Source organism: Amborella trichopoda, chromosome 7 (genome assembly GCF_054954075.1).
Source record: "Amborella trichopoda isolate Santa Cruz 75 chromosome 7, AtrichopodaSantaCruz75HAP2 v2.0, whole genome shotgun sequence".
Classification (NCBI taxonomy): Eukaryota; Viridiplantae; Streptophyta; class Magnoliopsida; order Amborellales; family Amborellaceae; genus Amborella; species Amborella trichopoda.
In genome coordinates this window covers 12,918,125-12,928,896 of record NC_142342.1, presented here as the reverse complement: position 1 = coordinate 12,928,896, position 10,772 = coordinate 12,918,125, and the positions used below count along the sequence as shown (strand labels likewise).

Genomic DNA, 10,772 nt, shown 5'->3' with positions numbered 1-10,772 from the left:
AGTGCATCTTGTACTGTATGTTTTAACTGTCAATTTTCAAGATTTTTAAATTTTTATTCATATACTTCATCTACACTATTTTTTAAATTTGAAGTTTTATAATTAGAGATAAAAATATATTTCAAAGCTATCACAAAGATTTTCACTATTCGGACATTATTTGAAAGTGAGCTTTATTTTGATTGTTTAGAGTCTCGGCTCTATACAAACCTCTCTTAATTACAACGTAAATGTGCGACAAAAAAAACTGGGCCCTCTCGCTGCTGTACCATTTCCTTGGTGAACCCTACTGTATCGTCTCTCAACTTTGAACAACACCTTTTTGTCTCTCTCAACAAATTCTCCTTGTGCAACACATTTTTTCTCTCTAGAGTTAAATGGACATGGCGGCTAGCCACTTACAGGCAAGTGGGGAAGAGGTGGAAGACGTGGTGTTGGTGCCTTTCCCAGCCCAAGGGCACCTCATCCCCTTCTTGGCTCTAGCTCACCTGCTCGCCCACCGCACGTCCTACGCCATCATCCTGGTGGGCACCCCCGGCAACGCCCAGAAGATGCGATCCATGCTGGCCACGGCCACCATCACGGTGGCCGAGCTCCCCTTTCCAGCACTGACCACGGACTGCCGGCTGGTACGGAGAGCACCGATGTCATTCCCCCTGAACTCCTCCTCCCCTTCTGCAAGGCAGTCGAGTCACTACAACCTGCCCTCAAGCGCCTTCTATCTGAGAGTCCCCGATCTCTTTGCTTGATTGGCGATGCCTTCTGCGGCTGGACTTTGAGTGTTGCTGAAGAGCTTGGCATCTTCCATGCTTCCTTCTCGACCTCCGGGGAATTTGGGACATCAGTCGTAGCGTGCTTGTGGCTGCAGATGCCCCACAAGAACACCGATTCCGACGAGTTTGAGCTGCCTGATCTCGTGGGGTTGAAGCTCTCCCGTTCTCATCTTCTCCTAATATCCTTGCAGCTGATGGCATGGACTTGTGGTCCGAGTTTATGAGGAGAAATTTCTTACCTTCTCTTCATTCTGGGGGCCTACTGTGTAATACGGTCGCCGAGCTTGAGCCTTAGGCACTGGAGCACCTGAAGGCCATGGCAAGCGGACCTGTTTGGGCAGTCGGTCCCCTAGTTCCGCAACCCTTCTTGACCAGAACTGCTTCAGGGTTCACCGAGCGCGATGGAAAACCACTTGGTATATCTCAAAATCAATGCACCCAACAAACTCTGTTCTCTACGTCTCATTTGGTTCCCAGTTTAACGTTTCGGCTTCACAGATGAAGGAGTTGGCTCTGGGGCTCGAATTAAGCGGGCAACCATTTATTTGGGCGGTGAAGCCCCCGGTAGAGTATGCGAGGGGAACAGAATTCGAATCGGAGTGGTTGCCGGAGAGGTTCGAGGATTGGGTGAAAGAGAAGAAGCAAGGACTCATAGTAAGAGGATGGGCACCTCAACTAACCATCCTATCTCACAATTCGGTTGGGGGATTTCTGAGCCATTGTGGGTGGAATTCGACGGTGGAGGCCCTGAGCCAGGGAGTTCCCATCATCGGGTGGCCCCTGGGCGGTGATCAGTTTTACAATGCAAAGCTGCTGGTGGAGGAGGTGGGAGTGTGCGTGGAGATTGGGAGGAGACGGGAGGCCGGCGTAGGGAGGGAGGAGGCGGCACGGGTGGTTGGGGAAGCGATGGGCGGAGAGAAGGGGGCGGCGGCCAGGATGACGGCGGCGTTGGTGAGAGAGATTCTGAAGGAGGCGGCGGAGGAAAGGGGGTAGGGTTTGAGAGCTCTGGATGAATTTCTCGAGAGCGTGGCTCAAGTTAGAGAGACGACAAACGATTCAGAAGAAAAAAATGTTAGCAATTGGCTCAATGAGCACAAAGATGATAACAACGACTCAAAACAATCGGCGTGCCGACTCAAACCCGTGCTAAAAAATCCTCTGAAATAGAGCATTTCGATTTTGTAATATATTTTAGCCAGCGATTGAGATGTGTAGATATATGAAAAAATAAAAGAATTTTGAGTTTATATATCGATTCTATATATGGATTCTATATAAGCAAGAAAAATACAATACGCACTTTTTATATGAGAATATTATATTTGTTTTATAAAATTATCTCTCCATCCGATGATGTTATTCTCTCGATCCGATGATGTTATTTTGGATTGTATTTTAATTTTTTTGCTTTTTTATTTAGTTGGAGGTTAGAGTTTTTGAACTGATAAAAAAAAAAAAGACAGTTTGAGATTCCCATCAAACCACTCTCTATTTGTTTGAAAAAAATAATGAATCGAAAATGCCCACTCGTTATCATTTGAAAACCTCTCCTTGTTTACACGGGTACCCCGCGGCAAGGATGAATCACAATCGTGAATTCACATCGGGTTTTGAATTTATCCGGTGGGACACACAAAAGGGATACACGTGGTTGCCCCCAAGAAGAGAGCATGCTCGGCCCCTCGACCTATGTGAAGATAACTTCATGGCTCTTGGTCTATAGAAGAAATTAAATGTTACGCATGTGACTGATGAGAGATGCAATGGAATGGATACCCATATAAAGTCACAGCAGAGAGAAGGAGAGCTCACCGCTATTTTTTTTCAAATTACAACGAGCGAGTTTTTCATTTTCGGATCCTTATTTTATTTTCAAAATAAAGGAGCAGTCCTATAATGGGGACATAAAAAAAAAAAAAAGATCGATCCAAGGATTCTAACTCATACCCCCATTTTCTCAAAAAATAAGAAGAAGTTCGACGATTAGGACCTCGAACTATTAGTTTTTTTAAGAAAAGAGAACGATCGATCTGAAATCCTAACCTTGGATCACCCTAATTAAATAAAAAACTAAAGGAAAAAATTTAAAATGCGGTCCGAGGATGACATCCTCGAACTGAGAGACAATTTTGTAAAAAAAAAAATTTCGTTGACCGACCTTTGATGTAATATTTGCATATAATGAGAGATTATTGTATTTATATAGGGTCCGTAAGTAATTAACTCGAAAATTTTAAATCCTACAAATAAGACATTTTATAATTGATGTATATTCGCATATAAGGAGAGCTTACTGTATTTTCCCTACTTATATAGGGCCCGTTAGTAATTAACTCAAGAATTTTAAATATTACAAATAATGCATCTTATAACAAATTATCGAGATTATCTAGTTTCAAAATTTTCAAGTATTTATAAATTCGATTGAACTCTCTTAATTTTTAATTTGAAAATTCACAATTAAAGATGAAAATAGATTTTTTATTTGAAACCATACATTTAGGCAAAATTTAGAGGTACCGCTCACCTCCACAGTACCAGGAGGAGAACACCAACCTCATCTTTTTTGAAAAGATTATATTAGTGGTGGAAACTACGGACCAGGAACGGAACCCGGCCAGGGGCTGTTCCGAGTAACCCAGATTGGCTCCGAGTAATCCGACCTTAGCCAAGTAGGTACTAAAAAGGGTTAAATTTTTTCAAAATAAATATACAAAACCCCCCAAAAATATAAAAAGGTATGTTTAAACTATAATAAACAGAATTCATCCAAATTAGATTAAAAAATAGTGAAAAAATGGATTCTTGAAAAATCAATTTGTGGCCAAAGGTGTTTTACATATAATCTAAAAAATATGGAAAACTTGAAAATAGTTATAAATGGCCAAAATACTTTCTAATCTTTTCCAACACAATAAAAAACATTAAAAACCTATGACAAACAAATATATTATTTTTGGACTTTATTTTTTATTATGTTTTTTAAGTTCTTGATTTAATCACCCTAATCGGCTAGAACTAGCCATACCCAATGGCCGGCTCCGAGTAACCTGGTCGGTTTTGTGAACCAGGGAATATAGGTATAATTAAAGGATGAGAAATTGAAAAGGGCGTCACGAGCAAGTTAGTCTCTGGAAGCACGATCACTCCCTGTTGGCCTAGGATATAGCTTAAAATGTGGGTGAAGCCAATCGTTTGCTGGTCATTAAGAGTGATGAGAAAATTCAAAATGTCTTCCTCTTCATGGTTCACTAGCCCTTATCCTTGGGAAGGTGAGGAAGGCTAGAGTTCAGCAGGTGAATGCAGAGAATTCCCCAAGCTCGATGAGGAAGAATAGCTCAAAGAATGCGAAGCGGAAGGGGAACTCTTGTAGCCAGCACAAGTACAGATCAGGTGGAAAGGTTTTGATCCACTCAAATCCGATTCATCATCACTAATTATGATTGGATTCTCCTTGGAAGATATGATTAACGGCCTGCAAAGGAGAGTTATAAATGAAAAGAAGCTTAAAGGAAAACAAATTAAAAGAAGTTAATAGGTTTAAGGGATGATGAGAAGTTTATAACCTTAAGGCGCCCTTTTAAAACTTCATAAGAACTCTTTGAACAAGGAAGTTGGCTTACCATGGGAAATGAAAACTTTCCAAGAAATCCGAAGAGAAAATGCGCCCCAAAATCCCATACTTCGTCCGATTATTTGAGAAGATTCCTTCCATTAGAATAGTACAGGTCCGGTGACGTTACAATGCAGTTTGAGCGATTTACAGGCAGTCAAACAGATTAGAATTTCATCTTTATTTATTTTCGAAATTGTTGACTTTCCATATTTATTAGGGTTTGAAAATCAATATTAAAAGGCTTCCAAAATTCAAGTTCCAAACATTCCCTTCCCCATCACATTCCATATTTTCTAAAACATCATTTTATGTGAAATTAGAAATTAGAAATTAGAATAAAGAAAAAGAACCCGGCAGGCCGGAGGGAGGATGCTCTAGAATCTTCTTCTCTACCATATTTCAAAATCTCGATTTTGCTCCTAAATTCAAGCAAAATAAAATAAAATGGATAAAAAGAAGGGAAAGAGGAATCTTTCGAAAAAGTACCTCCATCTTTTGAATTTTCAAATGACTCATCCGCTATTCTAAAGCTTCAAAATCTCCCTAAGATTCCATAAATTTCAAAAAAATCGAATTTTGTTAAAATAAATTCAAGAAGATACATTTTTCATTATGCCTTCATCGCTTCCAAATTTCTCAAAAAACTTCAAAATCGTTTACAATTGCTCCTCAATTACAGGAACCTAAACTGTGACCATTTCTTTTCACTGTCATCCCATTTTCATTACCAAAACAAAAATTCAAAATTCACCTTCAATGCTCTATGACCATTTCTTTTCACTGTCATCCCATTTTCATTACAAAAAACGAAAAAAAAAAAAAAAAAAAATTCAAAAACTCAAAATTCATCTTTAATGCTCCATGATCGTATGAGCCTAAATCACTACCAGTCCATCAAAATTCATCTTCAATCCAATTTCCATTCCATTCTCATTTTCATTTAAATTTTTTTCCTTCTATCACTTTTTGGTTGTATGAGCATAAACGACAAGCTCTTCATTCAAATTCTTTTTCATCTTCGAAATTTTTCTCTCAAGGCTCCCTGGTCATATGAGCCTAAACTATGACCACTTCATTCAATATTCATCTTCATGGACCCTCAATGACTCTAAACTACAATTACCTTGTTTAAGTTTTCTTTCTTCTTCTAAATTTTCAAGGCTACATGGTCACATGAGCCTAAATTGCATTTATTAGGATATTCTATCCATAGCATTTCTTTGGATATCCTACCCAAGGTTCAATAGATCGACTCACCCAAGGTACTTGGGCCCTGACCGAGGCGATTCACTCGGCCGATTCAAGCTTTTTTTCAAAAAAAACAAAAATCATGAAATATATATATATATATATATATATATATATATATATATATATATATATATATATATATATATATATGGCAAAGTTTATATAAGGTTGCAATCTTAAAATGTAGAATCACATATGCACCTCAAAAATCTATTGGAAATATTGTTTTTATGTTGAAAAAAATACTCTAATCGATCATCTCGACATCGAGATATATGAAAACGAAAAAAAAAAGTTTTTGAGTCCCGGAATTAGTGCATCTTGCAACATATTATCTAGACCATCCATGTTCAATATTTTCATATATTTATAGATCTACTTAATTTTAAATATTTTTGGAATTTAAAAATTTCTAATTAGGTATGAAAATAGATTTTAAGATAATACCAAGAATTGTTTACAATAAAATTACATGTTATGATAAAATTTTAAGGTGTACCTTAATTGGATTGTTTAAGGTTGCAACCTTATAAAAACCGTATGTATGTATGTGTGTGTGTATGTATATATATATATATATATATATATATATATATATATATGAGAAACTAGGACGCTCTGCCACCCATGTGTATAGGATCCTCAAAGGATCACCATTAAAGTTGTCATAAATCACTAGAAAAGTCAAGTTTCGTACCTATGTGATAATTTTTCTAGAGATTTGTGTCAACTTTAATGGTGATCCTTTGGAGTCCTATACACATAGTTGTGAGAGGGTCCTATAGGATCATTAATATATATATATATATATATATATATATATATATATATGTATATATATATATATATATATATATATATATAAAGGAAAGTTTATATAAGTTTGCAACTTTAAAATATAGAATCACATATGCACATCAAAAATCTATTGAAAAGGCTGTTTTAATGTTAAAAACTCTCTAATTGATTGATCATATCGACATCGAGATGTACAAATATTTTTTAAAAAAAGCTTTTGAGTCTAAAAAATAATGCATCTTGCAACATATTATCTAGTCCGTCCATTTTCAAATTTTTCATATGTTTATAGATCTATTTGATTTTAACTATTTTTGAAACTTAAAATATTTTAAATAGATGTAAAAATAGTTTTTAAAATAATCCTAAAAAACTTTTACGTCAAAATTGCATGTTATAAAAAAATTTAAAAGTACGCCTTAATTAGATTGTTTAACGTTGCAACTTTAGAGAAACCGCACGCTATATATAATGAGTAGCACTTTTTAATTATTTTGCAATTGACGGCGTTGTCGTAGCTTGCCCTTTGTCCCTGTCGTACTCGGATCCAATCACCAAAATCTCTTCTTCTTTTCTTTTCTTTTCCTTTTTGTTTTTTTTGTACGATGGTTATGTGTGGAAAATTTGTTTGCTTTGTATTTACTTTTTTATTTTTAGTTTTATTTTTTTTAGAATGGTTATGTGTGGCAAATTCGTTAGTACCCTTTGTCTTTATCTCTAAAGGAGTTGTGAGATCCACTCTTAAATTTTTTTAAACTCTATTTTTTTTAATGTTTGGATTTCTTTGGAGTTTTTTTTCATAATTTTTTATGAAATATATCCATAATTTTAAATATCTTTATATATATATATATATATATATATATATATATATATATATATATATATATATATATATATATATATATTAGCTCAAGCTTATATGAATATACGAGCTCAATGGCCCAAATTGAATATGAACCAATCTGACAATTACCGATATCCGGTAGTGTTTGAATTTTATTTTATTTTCTACAAATCGAAATCAGTTAAAATATTAGGTGTGTGTTCTTCTCATCAAGGTGCACCTAATAAATATATATAAAAATTTATTCGTTAAAAATAAAATGATCAAAAAACCCCTGAAACATTTTGGAGCTATTTTAGTCATTTTATTTCATGTAAAATATTTTATTGATATTTTTTTAAGATTCATCTATTTTTGATAAACACACGCCTAAAATTTCAAATAATTTAGATTTACAGAAAATAAAATAAATTTAAACACTACTGGACATCCGTGATAATCAGATCAACCCAGATTCAATCAGGACCGTTGGGCTCATATGTTCATAAGAGTTAGTGGGCCAATCCCATCTTTTTCTATATATATATATATATATATATATATATATATATATATATATATATATATATATATATATATATATATATATATATATATATATATATATATATATTTATATATATATATATATCTCTATATTTATTAAGGGCAGGATTGTTTTTTGAACTCGATTTTTCTTTATGGTTTGGCTTTATTTTGGAGTTATTTTTCCCATAACTCTCTTAAAAAAAGTCTATATTTCTTTGTGGCTTTGATTTATTTTTTAGCTATTTTTTCCATAACTCCTTTTTAAAACCGCATCTTATATCTCATGATTCTATAAGAGGTCTTGAGTTCTATTTGGGGTTGCGCTACAATTTTTTTTTTTGGGAACTCCTTTTATTTTAACTCTTTAAATTTTTTTTTTTTTACCTCTCATGAATTCTAAAAAAAAAACAACCCGTCATTTTTTTTGAAAAGTGTTTTTTTTTTTTTTTTTTGGAGCTCTCTTTTTTAAAATCATACATCTCATGAATCATACATCTCATGAGGTTTAAAGCATCAAGAAGTCTAAAAAATCAAGAAGTGATGAAAAATGGATGCACACTTTTAGAATAAATTAAATATGACTAATTTTATAAATTTTCCTTGTTCACTAAAGAAATATGTTTCTATGACAAAAACTACATCTTGCACATGAATTCAATAAATCAAAACACAAAAAAAAAAAAAAAAAAGTTATTGTCGAGAAATTAGTTGAGTAGTTAGAAAGAACATCAAGAGTTAGCGATTTTTTCACAGTATCAAAGTTACCTTGTTGATGTATGAAATTATTCAACCAAGGCAAAAGAAAACTATGAATATGTAGAGGGATTTTGAAGATGATTTCAAAATATTCAAAACGAACTAAAAATAACAAAAAATAATTGAGTAATTAGAAAGAATATCAAGACTTGGCGATTAGTTCATAGAGTATCTAAGCTACCCGTTGATGCATGAAATAAGTCAATAATGGTGAAAGAAAGCCACCAATCTGTAGAGGGATTTTGCAGCTTACTTCAAAATCTTCAAAACAAGCCAAAAATCATGCGATTTGAAGTATAAATCAGCAAAAACAACAAGGTTTGGCGGGAAATAAAATTCGTAGAGATAACCAGAAAACCAAAAGATTATGGTGATTAAACATTATAAATTTTCAAATCAGTATAGGTTTTTGTATATGACTTCAATATATTTAAAAAGAACCTAGAGTCAATCAATTTGGTGGAGAAATAAGAGAGAACGAATAAGAATGATCGATTTTGTATTTATCCACAAAGAACCCTAAACATCCAAAATATTCTTTATAAATGCTTGCACGATTTGGATTTTTTGAACCGAAATCGTCTAACAAAGATATTTCTATTGTTAGAAACACAAAGAAGTTCCAAAAGTCTATCAAAATGAGTCCCAAATTTTGGATTTTTGGTTAATGAAAGTTTCCATATTTTCAAAACCAAGTTTCATATGTGAAAAACTATTACTCAGCAATTTTTATTGTTTTCAGGGCTTGTCTTCCGATTTTCCACCGATTCCCGTACACGCATGGAGTATAACTTCACTTGCACAAGTGACTTGGGGCTTCTCGGCCTCGGATGTAGGAAGAGGCCGCCTTTGAAGTAGAGTGAGGCCGAGTCGAATCGGCCGATTTTGAAAAGCTTGATCCTACCCATTCATTAGAAAAGCTGAAAGAGAGAAATTAGAGAGAAAAATCAATTTCATTCTTATCATTTCATTTCAATCATAGACTTCAAAAATTCAGAATCACTAACATGATGGAACCTAGGCAGCAATCCCAACATATACTGCATACCCTAGGGCAATGGTTTAAAAATTGCCGAATCAACATACTTGAGCAATTCGATACGGAATCGATCACCCTATGTCGATTCTAGCTCAAAACAGAAAACAGCCCATGTTTAGAACGGAATCGGTCGAATCGGTCAAGGAATGAGTCAACGGACTTGAGCGATTCGATATGGCAATCGATCACCCTGTGTCGATTTTAACTCAAAACAAAAAACAGCCCATATTTAGAAGGGAACCGATCCAATCGGTCACGTAAAAAAAAAAAAAACAGCCCATGTTTGGAAGAGAACCGATCGAATCACAAGGGAACCGATCGAATCACAAAACGTTATGTTATAGTCGTGTTACAGGGTATTTTTTAAGAAAAGCGGGCATAACACATGTGGCTCTGTCAGTTGCATGCATTTCAGGCGCGCAATTAAATATGGTACTGATGAGGTTTTACTTACATAAAACGTCTCTTGATTTTCAATGTGGGATTTGAAGATGGAACTTAGGCTTGAAAAGGTCATACGATATAGGCTTTTATTATAAAAGGTAAGACAATGAGTGGTGTTGTGGTGTATTCGGTTTTCATGTCCACCTTGTACACAAAAGGTTCTTAGTTTGAGCAAAATTAAAGTGTTATTTTTTGACAAAAAGTAAATAGTTATTTAGATTTTCGAAAAATTAGATTTTTGAAAAATTTAAAGTGTTATTAGCTAATTAGGATCAAAAAAATTAATACTAGCTCACAATATATTAATAAAAGAAAAAAATTTGAATAATAAAAAATATTAGTTTATGGGATATTTTAATAGAAAAAAATAACGCTAACTTATACCTGTTAATAATTTATTTGTAAGTTGCTTTATCAATTACCTCATATTGCAAGTATGAATTGTTTATTTATTTTTTAATTTTATTAAAACATTATTGTAAATTTATATTTCTACCTCCACTAATTATTATATATTAAATTTATTTATTTGTGAGGGTCATACGCTTATTTTTTGAATCACATTTATTGTAATATTGTAATTAATAATTATACTAATTGCAATGATAACCAAGTTTTATATTTTATTTATTAATTGATTTATTTTAATTATACAGACAACCAGATAGAAAAATAAGGTCTCCTTAATTATCTATTTTTACAAAGTAATAAAAATACATA

The 10,772-nt window shown here is 33.7% G+C and overlaps 1 non-coding gene across 1 annotated transcript; it reads left to right on the top strand.

Annotated features, from left to right (window-relative positions):
- The first annotated feature begins 276 nt into the window (after positions 1 to 276).
- LOC18428633 (UDP-glycosyltransferase 92A1) lies at positions 277 to 2,020 on the top strand. Its single transcript, XR_016058739.1, has 2 exons — positions 277 to 994; positions 1,062 to 2,020. It is a non-coding gene; the product is annotated as a UDP-glycosyltransferase 92A1 (transcript).
- Positions 2,021 to 10,772: the final 8,752 nt, after the last annotated feature.